General features: G+C 38.9%; 1 pseudogene; it reads right to left on the reverse strand.

The window, feature by feature from the left end:
- Positions 1–2,644: 2,644 nt before the first annotated feature.
- On the reverse strand, positions 2,645–12,659 carry LOC137765897 (ZZ-type zinc finger-containing protein 3 pseudogene; annotated as a pseudogene).
- Positions 12,660–15,195: the final 2,536 nt, after the last annotated feature.

Below are 15,195 nucleotides of genomic sequence, written 5' to 3' on the forward strand. Positions count from 1 at the left end.
CTGGTTCTTTATTCCCACAATTGAATTCAGGGAGATTTCAGTCCCCACTTATTTGCACAGCAATCATAAATTCTACACAATGTTTTATAAACATTGTCTTCAAACTCACTGAAAAAGTATGTAATATCTATTTTTGACTTTTAAAAATTTATATTGCTCTTAGAGTTTGTCTTCTAGAAGCTGCAAGAGTCAAAACATTGGCGAAGAATTTGGGTATACATATTCACATATTTAAAAGGCATCTTCTGAAAGGACTAAAAATGCATTTTTTTTTATCACTTTGGATTTTATGATAAATAGATAATCAAACTCTTGGTGACTGCTTCTTTTTTTTTTAACATCTTTATTGGAGTATAATTGCTTTACAATAGTGTGTCAGCTTCTGCTTTATAACAAAGTGAATCAGCTATACATATGTATATATCCCCATATCCCCTCCCTCTTGCGTCTCCCTCCCACCGTCCCTATCCCACCCCTCTAGGTGGTCACAAAGCACTGAGCTGATCTCCCTGTGCCATGCAGCTGCTTCCCACTAGCTATCTATTTTACATCTGGTAATGTATATATGTCCATGACACTCTGTCACTTGGTCCCAGCTTACCATTCCCCCTCTCGGTGACAGACTCTTGTTAACTAAATTCACAAGGTTGGCCAATAGAATAATTTGTTAAATTATATAATTTGTGGCAGAGCATTTTAAGTGCCTAGCTTCTGTTTAAACTCAGGACTAGCTTATAGATCATGCTGAATTAATTTTAACATATTGAGGGCATCTGCTTTCCCTGTAGAAAGTGGGATGAATACCTGTGCCTAAACTCTGCACCTCCTCTCAGTAGGTGTGTGGTATGAGCTCACACACACACACACACACACGCACACCCCAGCCAGGCTTGATTTAATGTCTCTTTTGCTCTCTCTTTCTCTTTCCAGAATGACGGTGCTTTCACAACCACATAAAATCTCTTCTCTAAATATTTTGTTGTGTTATCCCTGGGTCTTAGGTTAATGTAGTACTTCTACAGAGTTTTTAGTAACACTGATTAAGCCTAGGAGACATTCTGCCCTCATCCAATAAATGATGCACTAGTTTAAGCTAGAGAACTACTTTATTTTTCTTATCTCCAAATTCTTGGTAGGTGGGGGCATCTAACATAGCAGAAGTCTATGTTCCATGATAATTAGAAAAAAGAGGAACCAAGAGTAAGAATGGACCAGAATCACAGGAAATTAATCCATGAAAGAACTTTCTCCATTAGATGCCTGTCTTATCGATAGCTTCCTTTAATATCATGTACTCTGTGCTGGCTTTGTAATCAAACAAAATTCTGACATCAAGTCAATTTCCCAAACACACATCCCTACTTAAAAGAGAATGAACTCACTGGTTAATCCAGATATATACACAAATTTTCTGACTCTAAGTCCTGGATTCTTTCTACTGTACCAATGATTCCAAATTTACCAGTGCGAAAAGTTCAAAGTGTTTGCCAAGAATTTTCTGTAGACAAAAAAAATATTAATATGTTTCATACTTTTGGGTATTACTTTTCAAATGTATTTGGATGCTAATACAATTAATTAATTGTTGTAATTAATAACAACAATTACTTAAAGCTTTGCTGAGAGCATAATTGCCAGAACTTAGACGCAATCATGATGTCCTTCAGTAGGTAAATGGATAAATAAACTGTGATACCTCCAAACACTGAAATGTTATTCAGTGCTAAAAAATATGAACTATCAAGCCATAAAAAGACATGGAGGAACCTTAAATACATACTACTAAGTGAAAGAAGCCAATCTTTTTTTTTTTTTCATTTTGTAAAAGCTGATATATTTGCCTTTGCTTTTGTGTAATCAAAGCTGCCTTATTCTATGAGCCTGAAGGTTGCATTTGAAATTGACATTAGTTTTGGTTTTCTCAGGCTCAGCTTTTTGTCCTGAGGCTCTTAACAGATTCTCATTGGCTTTGATCTCCACTGGCACGTCCGATGTGTACCATGTGGAATGCTGTCTATAAAATTTTGGAGAAGTCTGTTGCTTTGCAAATACTATGCACCCTTTATACCTTAGGTAAGCTTACCAGTTCCCAGCCCCTTTAGGAGGAAGTTCACCATGCCCACGATGGCAGAGATAAATCATAAAGAGAAGCAGACTTGGTTGGAGACAGCACGGAGGCTAATCACTTTTCAGAGGCTATACTCATTTCATCTTTGAGGGAAGTCACACCTTCATAGAACAGAATCTCTCATTGTTGATATCTACGGGAGGCTAGACAGGATTTCTTCTAGGGTCTCAAGCATATCATACACACAGCCTCTCCAACACTGAATGTTACCATTTTGTAAAGATCTTTGTCCATTAAGTGGCAGTTGTCCTGATAGTACTCAATCAGAATGCTCTCCAAGGTCCATATGCCACATAATTTGCCAAACAACTAGAGAGAAGAGTTCCATGCTAGTCCTGGAGCTGTCAAAGTGGGATGTTACAGAAAATAAGGAAGTCTAGGTTAAATTCTGTGGTCCTGATGCAAGAGTCAGTGGGCTTCAGCAACATCTGTATAATCCCAGAGTTGAGTTGGCTGTGTGGGTGTCATCTTCCTTCCTTGGGGTTCCTTGTTGGTCGTCCAAACGCTTAGGAGTGGTCAGTTGAAGAATCTATAAACAGGTTCTAGTTGGTGATCTTCCTTGTGAATACCTGTTTCGTGAAGGCAGTCTGAACAAGAATCACAGAAATCCAAAGACATTTCTGGAGGACAATCCTGGCAGTGCCACCGAACACCCTGGATAGGTTCTATGCCACAGTTATCACACTTGAAGCCCACATGTTGCACAAATCCACTTTCAGTTTGCATTTGCTGAAGTTTCTGTTTTTTTAACTTTTTAAACTGTAATAGTTCCTTATATTCAGGTAAATTCCTATACATAATAGGAATACTTTCTTCATCTGATGCCTCCTCCATAGCAGTGTTATGTGGTTCCGAAAACAGGATCGGTCATCATCTTCATCCATATACACTGGTGGTTCATGGGAAGTCATGAAAGTGGAAGGTTTAAAGAGATGCTTATTAAGGGGGCACTGTTTGTTGAAGACTTTTTGGAGTATATATATAAGTTTGGTGTTCTGCCTAGGACTGGAATGCCAGCTTTAGTTAGTTTTATGAAATACTTCTGCACTCGGCTGGCAACCTATTTTGCTGTCCTGTTGCCCAGTTCATCTGCTATCTTCTGCCAGCGTCGAGATTCTACTTCTTCAGGAGGGTATTTCAAGAGTAGTTGTTCAAGCTTTTTCTGTTCTTCAACAGTCCACAATTGGTTAAATGTTTCAGGTTTGGTATCATCACACAGGCGTCCTCTTATCATCTGAGGACGACTGTTTGAGCCTTCTGGACCATCACTCAAAGGCAACATAGAGTATGAAAGGGACTCTCCATCCTTCCTAGGATCTAAAGGACTTTTTGATCTAGCAGGTAAACCTACTTTATCAAAAACTAGCTTAACTCTCCTAGTATGTCTTTTGCAATTTGTAAATTCTCTTTCAAAGTTCCCAAGGCTATTGGTATATTGGTCCCATACAATCTCGGGCAATTGAACAACTCTCTGTGGATATGGAAGCCCTATATCAGCCTTCTTCTGGAGCTTTTCCACAAATCCAATGGGATTTTTTAGTGCTTCTCTCTGATGTCTGCCTAAACTTTCAAGGTCCTGGACTGCTTGAGAACGTTGAGCCTCGAGTACAGCAATCGTCTGTAACAGTCTCTGATAACCATGACTCTCGAGTACTTTGCTGTTTTATATCAGTAGTTCTTCCATTATTATTTCCTTTCTGAATTTGCACAGGCTCTGGTCTCTTCTTTGGTGATCTTGATCGTACTTGAGAATGAGAAGAGATTTCTTCAGGATGAGCAATGCTACGATTCCTTAAAGTTCTACCACAAAAAGATTCATCCAAGCCGTTTAACCCCACTGTTGATCTTGTAACACGAGTAGATCGGGAAGCAGCCATACAATGGCAAGTCCCTACAATACGGTCATCTTGATCCACTCACTGGGAAACCTGTACAACCAAAGATCTATCATTGTGGAAATATTATCTCTTTTCCTTATATCCTGAAGGAGTTGGAGCTATGATCTAGAATAGAGCTTAAGCATCACGGTTTCAGACTCTCAGCTTCAGCCATGGAGAATACTAGAACTTCCTAAATTCCTTTGTTTTTTAAAAGTGTTTTGCCTAGTATTTGATTCCCAAGCATCTGCATTTATCTGTCATCACTGTTAATGTCGATGTTACACTGAGACTTCAGGTATTAATTATATATATGGTTGTACTAGCACAACTTGATATCTTCCGGGCGGGGCCGAGCACCGCAGGCCACTCTGGGAGGTGCGGCCGCCGTGGCCGCTCTCCGCCCCCGCCACGGCACTGGCTCGGCTGGCCGCCGCCGCCCGAAGCTGGAGAGCGGCGCTGGGGCACTTCCAGGTGGGTCCCCGCCTCCCGTTCCTGCCAGAAACCAATCTTAAATAATAACATAATGTTTGATTCCAATTATATGACATTCTAGAAAAGGCACAACTATGGAGACAGTGAAAAGATCAGTGGTTTCCAGGGGCTGGGACATGGGTTGAGGGGGTGGATAAATAGGCAGACCACAGAGAATTTTTAGGGAAGTGAAAATATGATGCACATAGTTATTTCACATTGTGTGCTGTCAAAGACATAGGTAGGACCTACCTATTCAAAACACAGCACATTATAGCTTTAAAGACTAATAACCTTGGATATGATTCTGAGTTTTCTTTAAAATTTTTCCTTTTCAAATGCTTGAGATCCCAATGTTGAAACATATTGAGCCATTATTAATGATCATCATTCTATTATTTATCATGTTATTTTTCAAGGTCACAGCTACCTGTGAGACAAGAGGACTCAGGATTAATTCTGATGGGAAGAAACGAAAAGTTTCAATCTGTATCACTGGTTACAGAGAATTGTCAAACAATAGCTAGATAAATGGATTGATGGATTTCCTTTTCCACAAAAGGAAAGCAGAAGAGTTTTGTTTTATGTTAACTAATAAAGGGGATTCTATTATTCTGGGGGCAACATTTTAGTGGTTTTAGTATCTAACATTGAAACATTAACAGCATTAACATGTAAGTAGAAGTTACTATTTGCCTGCTTTATAAATTTTGAAGAAGACTTTGAAGAGTATAATAAATGATCATAATGTTGAATGTAAATTTAACGCATATACCAACTGTTTTTCAGAATGGTGATAAACTGTAAATTATTAAGGTCATACTCAATTTTCTTTGGATCTCTAAGTATCACTTATGTTTAAATATCCTGCCTACTGCAGCATGCCATTTTACAAGCTCCTCTTTAGCTCCCATTGCTATGTCAGGCATTGGGAATTCAAAACGTAAGTCACAGTTCTGACAGCAAGAAGTTCTAGACTTTGTGGCTAGGATGAACGGGGGATACCCAACGTAGCCTGATTTGGTCCAAAGAGGATATCTTCAAGAAAAGGGAGACCTCAGCTCATACTCAAAGCGTAAATAGAAGCTGGTCTTCAGAATAAGCTAATAAGTTGAAAACTCCTTCAAGCAAATATTCGTTAAATATCTGACAACATTAACAGTCAACGTGTTGAGTGGCTGAGAACATAGACTGGACTCAGGTTGCCCAAGTTCAAATTCTGACTCAATATCTGTGTGACTTTGGGTAAGTTACTTAAACTCTATGGACTTCAGCTTCCTCATCTGTAAAATGGAGATCATAATACTAGTCCCTACCTCATAGATATTTTTGTGAGCATTACAAGAGTTAATACATGTAAAAACTTAGAACAGTTCCTGCCACGTAGTAAGTGCTAGTCAAGGATGGCTATTACCATTTATTTTCAGAAGCTGGCTAGGGACTCTCTGTGCGATGCTCACAGAAGTATCCAGCCACTCCTCTGTTGCCCTGAACAATCCAGCTCTGTCCCCAACTTTTTATATTCCACACAGAAAATTACATTCCTTGCATTTGTCTGGACTCACTGTCCTTAGAAAGTAATTTAGAACTCTATTGCTTTGGGTCTTTAGCCTTTGGGAACCTCATCCTTATTCTCACCCCCAGTGTTCAGTGTTCCTTCAGACTATAAACATTACTCTCTGTGGTAAGTCCATTTTTTTCTCACATGTTACAGTTTTAATGATGATGTCTAGTTCCTTACAGATTGGGACCCTAGGAACAATCTGACAGGTCTGCTCACCAGGAGTTAGGCAACTCTTGGGTTGTGTGTCTCTCAGTGAGGGGAGTCAAAGGGTCTGGGAGAAGGTGGGTAAGGAGGGAGTTAGTGGGATGAAGGAGAGGGTCTTAGCATTCTAAGGAGAAGGAACTGATTTTTAAAAAATAAAGTATTTCAAGTTGGACTCAATGATTTCTTTAGGTTTGCTTTTAGTCCTGAAACATTCTGGTAAGTTCCTATTTGGTTATAGAGGATAACCCACTTAAATCTTGGTAATTGACCCTTGAGCACACAATTGCCTTATCAAAACTCTCTTCCATTTTTGCACCCATCAAAATCATAGAGCTTTTTGTCTGACCCTAGAAGTCATGCATTGGTATGTATTTAGCTAAAATACATGAGAGAATTTTTTTAATCTCCTTCACCAAAATTAATTCTTCAGAAGGAAGGCTTTCATAATTTTTATTCATCTCCTCAACCCCTGTACCTAAAAGAGGTTCAGAGCAGGCATTAAAAATAATGCTTGTTAAAAGACTGACTGAATGAATGAGTTAATCATTTTTCTCACCAAAAAGAGAGCCAGCCTCCCATTTTTAGTTTATATGGATAATTTATCTTGTTCCAAAGCCTCCAACTCAGACTGTGTTTAACGCTCCATAAAACAAGGGAAAGGAAGTCTTCCCATTGCCAGAATAGTTTGCAAACTTACTCTTCCTGCGAAAGAGCAAAAGGGAAAGTAATCAAAAACAGCAAAAGGTGGAAAATGTAGGTACTTCTTCGTCCCAGGTAGGTTACTATTCTCCACCATGGAGAGAGCAGCATGTCCTGTAACCACAAAGTGATTTAGAAACAACATCTCAATGCAAATACTTCCCTATCAATTAGCAGCATTTTTTTTTTTTTTTTAGGTATGCATGTATCTGCCAGGCTTCACAATATAAAGCAACAAGCAACAGTGTCATATTCATCAAGGAAAAGGTAGCCTGGAGTTATGCTTATTTTTTAGAAGTATATAATCAGCAGTCTTCCCGTGGAAAAAATATCAATGAAATCTGTAGAGGAAGCATCATGACTTCTCTAAAGATGCCAAGGTGAAATCAAGAATTATAATAGCAATACATAGTGCTTAACCATGTGCCACATGATATTGTAATAATTGCTTTACAAATATTATTATTCACTCTTCATAACATATGAGGAGGTACTATTATTATTACCCCACCCCCCCTTAACAAATAATAAAGCTGAAGCAAAAAAGTAACTCCAAAGTTACTAACAAGCAGCAGCTAGCAAGCAGCAGAGTCTGGATACAAGCCCAGGTATTTTAGTCCTATGTCTGTGCTCTTAACTACTATGCTAAAGAGGAAATAAATATAGTAGATGCTTATATTTTAGAAAATGAATTATATTGGAAGCTTTTGAACTAAATTAATTGATAATGTCTCTCTAACTTGAGCTCCTAGGTAAAAATTTAACAAACATATGTGCCAATCACTGTATTGAGCACTATGGGAATCTCACAGTGATCGATAAGGAACCATCTCTGTGCCAAACAAGGTACGATCAAGTATAAGAGGCAGGTGTGTATAACCAATGGCAACAGGGGTCAGATGAAATAAATGCCATAATGGAGAGACATTTTGTGATGTGGGAGGGAAGTCAGTGTTAGAAACAATTGGCAATAGGTTAAGAGGCATTTGATTTATCTCAGATACGTGTTTAAATTAAGAGTCCAGGATTTGGGGGCTTAAAACTATAAAAAGAGGGTCATAATATCTGAGTGGTGTGGTGGAGAGAGCACAGATTGGAAATGAAAAGATATTTATCTAAGACTAGTTCTTCCACTAACTAAGAATCTGAGTCTCAGTTACCTTATCTGTTACATAGAAATCCTTCTCCCACATTTATTTACTTTTTTTTCGGTTGGTTTCCTTGGTTCATTATTTTAGGTGAGATTCAGGTAAGACAATGTATAAGGATGGACATAACAATCTGTAAAGTAATCTAGGTATTAGCAGTATCATGACAATCCCTTGCTGTTTTTCTGTTTATTTGCTATTATACAACAAGACTCACTGTAGCCACCTGGGATGGACACTGCTCACAACTTTAAGGTAGCATTCACATGGTCAAAGGAGAGGAAGAATAGACTCTTCCTGTCTCATCACCATCCCCAGTCATTTTATATTCAGGTCTCTTCCTATATCAAATTTTTTATTTTAATTATTTCATCACTTAATGACTTACTTGAAATGATACTCAACTATTTTATGTTGTTATTGGTGTTATTATTTTATACATTTCAAGAAACTACCACCATCATTACAACAACTATGGCAGACTGCATTTGTTAAGAATGGCTTCAACATCATCTCCCACTCCACATGCTCTTCTTACAAAGCTCCTTGCTTTGAGATGTGGGTCGGGTCTGTAACTACAGCAAAAGTCATGCTATGTGACTTCCAAGGCTAGGTCATAAGAGGCAATACAGATTTTGCCTGGTTCTCTTAAGACTCCATGTCCAAGAAAGCCCAATCAACCCACAGAAAAATCCACATGGAATGTAACTGAGGCCCTAGCCCAGTCCTGGATAAGCTTCTAGCCAACAGTCAATACCAAGCTACTAGAAATATGAGGGAGCCATCTTGAAAGTAGTCAACCCAGCTGATACCACATAAAGCAGAGACAAGCTATCTCCAAGATCTATTTCCAAATTGCAGATTTTTCAGCAAAATGAATGACTGCTGTAGTTTTAAGCACATTAGTCTTCGGGTATTTGGTCATGCAACAATAGCTAACTGACTCAATACCCATAACTAACTAATCCTTGATCCCTTCCTTCCTTTTCCCTTTCCTTCCTTTCTTTTTCCCTTTACTTATTCCTTCATTCCTTTTTTTTTCCTTCCTCCTTCCCTTCCTTTCTTTCCTCTTTTCTTCCTGTTTGTCCTATGTACAAGGCACTGTTGTAGGTACTAGAGATATAAAATATATAAACAAAGTTTATTCCTTCAAGCAGTTTATAGTACATCGTGGAACACTGACATGTCAATCAATAATTAGAATACTCAGCTCATGCATCTCAATATCAAAAAAAAACCAAAATAAAACAACAAATAACCCAATCAAAAAATGGGTGGAAGATCTAAATAGACATTTCTCCAAAGAAGACATACAGATGGCCAAAAAGCACATGAAAAGATGCTCAACATCACTAATTATTAGAGAAATGCAAATCAAAACTACAATGAGGTAAATATCACCTCACACCAGTCAGAATGGCCATCATCAAAAAATCTACAAAAAAAATAATAAATAATTAGAATACAGCCTTTTAAGTGTTATAATAGTGGTTTGCTTAATATGCAAAGGGAAATTTGGGAGGTGAATTCTAACTGTAGTTTTCATTGAATAAATGATAAGATGTAATAATAACAAATATTTCTTGAGTCCCTACTATTTGCATGCAGAATTTAAAATAGTTTTAATGTATTAACACATTAATCTTTACATGACAACTCTCTGATTTAGATCTTATTGTTATTCCCATTTTATAGTTGACAAAACTTAACCAATTATCTGTAAATATACAGAGAGCTATAGTAATTTGCCTAAGCTCAACGAGCCAAAAAGAAGTTGAGATTTGAACCCAAGCAGCCTGGTTGAGTCACTCAACTATCCTCTAAGAACATGAGAGAAAAGACTTTTCAGGCAGAGGAAATGTAAAGAGTCAGTGTGTGCCTGTGCTTGGGAGAGAAGGCTGTTGTGCAACAGACATGGGGAGGTGCCATTCAGATGCAAGGAGTGTGGTTAGTCTATACCTACCAGCCATTTGTTCTTTCAGGATCCACCTCAGTTTTTGAGCCAAGCTTCTTTTCAAGGAGGCCCTGGTCAATGAATGAGCAAGGCAGTGGTATAAATGCTAGTCATTTCTGCTAAATGAGGGACTCCTCTAACCCTCATTGGGCTGGCAGAGACCTTATCAGGTCCGCATCATGGCCAGTTATGCTTCTTCCCTTTTCCTTTCACAAGTGTTACTTCCTAACCAAACTTTTATACTTCTAATTTTGTCTAAGTGTCTGCTTTTCAGAGAAATTAACTATAGCAGGGAAGATCAGAATAGAAAGTCAAGCAGAAGTCAAATCAACAAGAGCTTTATAATCCCTAATAGAGAGTTTGGGTTTTTCTCTTGTAAGTCAGTGATTTTCAAATTATTTTGTGAACATCTATTAGTAAAAGATTCTGATGTATACCCTCAATATATATTTATATGCATTTATTTATAAAATATATATGTAGATGAGTAGATTTTATATGTTGTAAACTCACACAAAGATATAAATTTTTAAGAATCAAAAAATATAAAATTTATAAAAATAAATATTCCCAGTTTTACTGGTACCCAATTAATCTAGCTTATTCATTCCCTAGAGTAATGCACCCCATATACTGGAGTGACTACTGTTTCTGTTACAATGGAGATCTCTAGGTGTTTTATGTAAGAATCTAAGCCACTTAGATTTGTATTTTATAAAGGTCATTCTGGTAAGACTGTGGAGAATAGAAAAATTGGGGCCAAAGTGGGGAGAGAGTGATCAGTTAAAAGACTACAACACGTGAAGAATTAGAATGGTAGTATGAATGAAAGGGATGTGGTAGTTTTAAGAAATATTTGTGGGACAGAATACGAAAATTTAATATGTAATAGAATTTAGGTGGTGAGGGATCCCAAGTTGAAAATGACACAGATATCATGTTTGAAAAAATGAGTGGATAGCTGTACAATTGAACTGAGTTCAATAATGTAAAAAAGGGTGTCCTTGTGAAAAATATAATAAATTCAGTTTGGCTAACTTGGGTGTCAGTTGCTGAGAGACATCTGGTTAAAGAGGAAGTGCCTTGAATGTGCAGCACAAACTACCCCTGGAGACATGAATTAGCAGGGCAAGTGTGTTAGTGGAAGCAGTGAGGGTGAATTATAAATTAGCTCCACCAGAGATGGTGTATGGACTTAGAAGAGAAGCACTCCGTTTAAATTGCTGGTATTGATATGAAAATGATAATGATAGTACTTTTATTACTACATTGCTGGTATTCATTTTTAAACTTTCTCTAATTATTTTAAATTATTTTCTTATAAGATAAAAACAACTGACTCCCAAATATAGCCATCAAGTAAATAAGAGAATAAACCTGTGATTCTATAGTTTCTATTGAGAATTGAAGGAAATGGAGAGGAAAGATTTTATCATTAAACTAGAAAAAACGCCTGCATAATACACTCCTATTAACAAACCAGTAAATTCTTCATAATGAAACAGATCAGAACCCTACGGTTCTTCCCCTCCGTGTCCTCCAGCTGCCTTTTGTCTGTAGAAAAACTTTAGTCAGAGAATACATTTTCTCAGAGAAGTGAGAAAATGCAGAAGCAATGGAAAACAGTCAAACAGGAAGAAATAATAATAGTTTCATCTTTAAGTAAAGTCAAGGACATTTAGTTCCTCCTCAAGGGCTATGGGTAATATTCTGAGCCACATCCTTTGAGCTGTTTTGTACATACTGAAACCCCTGCCAGGTGGAAGAAGTTAACTACATGATAAGCAGAATGTAGCCATGACATAAGCAGCCACAATTCCGAAAACTGGCCTGAAAGAAATGGGAACAAACTGACCCTGGAACTAAAGATTAACTGTACTTAAAACAATCAAGATGATGCTGATCAGACCACTGCATGAGCAACTTCAAGATGACTGTCAGAGCTGACTGTGCTGTTCTGCATGTAGCCCCCTCCCTCTGCCTATAAAAGCTCTTGCCCACTGGTTGTCAGTGGAGGCAGTCGACCTTTGGACATGAATCTGCCCTCCCCCCACTCCCCCGGAAATATAGAAAACTTTCCTTTCCACCAACATTTCCTCTTTATTGGATTTAAATAACTGAGTAGCTGGACCCCACTTACGCTAACAATAATTTTGTTTAGGCCACGCAAGGGTCTTCCAAAGGAAGGAATGTATCTACGAATATATAAGAGGATAAAAACTTACCATAGGAGGAGTAAGGATGGCGTAACAGAAGGATGCAGAATTTGTGCCTCTGCACAACTAGGGCACCCACCAGGCACTAGTGGGGAACCACGGACACCTTAGGGGGTGGGAGGAACCCCCAGTGACCGGGTAGGACGTGGGGCAATGGGGGGAGTGAAGGGGGGAGGAGAAGTGGAGGCAAGACAGGACTGGTGCCCCTGAGGGGTGGCTGGGGGAGGGGAAAGGATCCCATGTCCAAAGGGGGGAAATTGCGGGACCACTGGGAGGTCAGAGGATCAAAAGGGAGAGTGACCAGGTTTCCCTTGCCCTCTTGGGCCCTCAGGAGGCTGTGAGATCCCGGGCCTGATCTTCTGCCCACCAAGGCCCCCTCCAGCCCCGCAGGTCATGACGGAGTGGGAGGAAGGGAAGGGGGAGCAAAAGTTAAGCCCGGACCTCTGGGACTGACACCCCTGAGGGGCAGCTGGGGGAGGGGAGGAGTTCCTATACACAGTGGGACCCACCACGGTTACGGGTCCAGCGGGGATGGGGGAGACCCTGGGGGAGATGGTGGAGGGAGGGGGTGGGCATGAAGGAATGGAAGGGAACGGGGCCAGTGCTTTCCCTGTCCACTTAGGCACTGGGAAGCCTATTGGGCTCCCAGGCCTAATCCTCTGCCCTCAGAGCCTCCCTCCTGCCGCACAGAGCCCAAGCCCCACCCCTACACCCCCACTCAGGGCCCCACCTCTATACTCAGAGACCCCCTCTGAGACCTCCTCCATCCACATCCTCACACAGGGCCTTACCTCCAAACTCCTGAACTCCACACTATGGAGGCAGCCCTTTGGATATGCTGCCTCTCCGCTTCCAGGCAGGTCTCAAGCAGAGGCCACACCCCACACTTGAAAGTTGCCCCACTTATGTCCCACCACACCCTAAACCCCACCCCTGCCTAAGTTCCACCTCAGCCTAAACTCCACCCACCAAAGCCAAGGTTTTTTTTTTTTTTCTTTTTTCTTTTTCCTCTTTTAGAATTGGGTTCTGTTTTACCTTGTTGATTCGTTGCTGTTGATTCATTTATAGTTTTATTCTTTGCTAAAAAATCTTTTATTTTTCTAATTTTATTTTATTCTTTATACTTTTTATTCTGCTCCTTTTGGCTTGTTCCCCTCCCCCTTTTTTCTGTTGTGGTTTTGTTTTACCTTATTACAGTTGTTTCATTTACATTTTTATTTTTCCTAATATATTTTCATCTTTCTAATTTTATTTTGATTTTTATTCTTTGTTATTGTACTGCTCCTTTTTTCTTTTCCTTTTTTTTTTTTTTTTTTTTTTGCCTCACCATGTGGCTTTCAGGATCTTGGTTCCCAGGCCAGAGGTCAGGCCTGAGCTCCTGTGGTGGGAGCTCACATCCAAACTGCTGGACTAACAGAGAACCTCAGACCTCAGGGAATATTAATCAGGGTGGGGCCTCCCAAAGGGCCTCATCTTGACACAAAGACCCAGCTCTATCCAACTGCCTGCAAACTCCAGTGCTGGACACCTCAGGCCAAACAACCAATAAGACAGGAATACAGCCCCACCCATCAAAAAAAAAAGAAAAATGAAACGACAAAAAAATATGTTACAGATGAAGGAGCAAGGTAAAAACCTACAAGACCAAATAAATGAAGATGAAATAGGCAACCTACCTGAAAAAGAAATCAGAGTAATGATAGTAAAGATGATCCAAAATCTCAGAAACAGAATGGAGAAAATACAAGAAACATTTAACAATGATATAGAAGAACTAAAGGCAAACAAACAGTGATGAACAACACAATAACTGAAATTAAAAATACTCTAGAAGGGATCAATAGCAGAATAACTGAGTCAGAAGAACAGATAAGTGACGTGGAGATAAAATAATGGAAATAACTGCCACAAAGCAGAATAAAGAAAAAAGAATGAAAAGAATTAAGGACAGTCTCAGAGACCTCTGGGACAAAATTAAACACACCAACATTCAAATTATAGGGGTCGCAGAAAAAGAGAAAAAGAAAGGGTCTGAGAAAATATTTGAAGTGATTATAGTTGAAAACTTCCCTAACATGGAAAAGGAAATAGTCAATCAACTCCAGGAAGCACAGAGACTCCCATACAGGATAGACCCAAAGAGAAACATGCTGAGACACATATTAATCAAATTATCAAAAATTAAATACAAAGAAAAAATATTAAAAGCAGCAAGGGAAAAACAACAAATAACATAAAAGGGAATACCCATAAGGATAACAGCTGATCTTTCAGCAGAAACTCTACAAGCCAGAAGGGAATGGCAGGACATATTTAAAATGATGAAAGGGAAAAACCTACAACCAAGATTACTCTACCCGACAAGGATCTCATTCAAATTCAATAGAGAAATCAGAAGCTTTACAGACAAGCAAAAGCTAAGAGAATTCAGCACCACCAAACCAGCTTTACAACAAATGCTAAAGGAACTTCTCTGAGTGGGAAACACAGAGAAGAAAAAGACCCACAGAAACAAACCCAAATCAATTAAAAAAATGGTAATAGGAACATACATATCAATAATCACCTTGAATGTAAATGGATTAAATCCTCCAACCAAAAGACACAGACTGGCTAAATGGATACAAAAACAAGACCCTTATATATGCTGTCTACAAGAAACCCACTTCAGACCTAGGGACACATACAGACTGAAAGTGAGGGGATGGAAAAAGTTTTTCCAAGCAAATAGAAATCACAAGAAAGCTGGAGTAGTAATACTCATATCAGATAAAATAGATTTTAACAAAAAGACAGGTACAAGAGATAAGGAAGGACACTACAAAATGATCAAGGGATCAATCCAAGAAGAAAACATAACAATTAGAAATATTTATGCACCCAACATAGGAGCACCTCAATACATAAGGCAAATGTTAACAGCCATAAAGG

The sequence above is a fragment of the Eschrichtius robustus genome, chromosome 6 (assembly GCF_028021215.1).
Source record: "Eschrichtius robustus isolate mEscRob2 chromosome 6, mEscRob2.pri, whole genome shotgun sequence".
NCBI lineage: Eukaryota > Metazoa > Chordata > Mammalia > Artiodactyla > Eschrichtiidae > Eschrichtius > Eschrichtius robustus.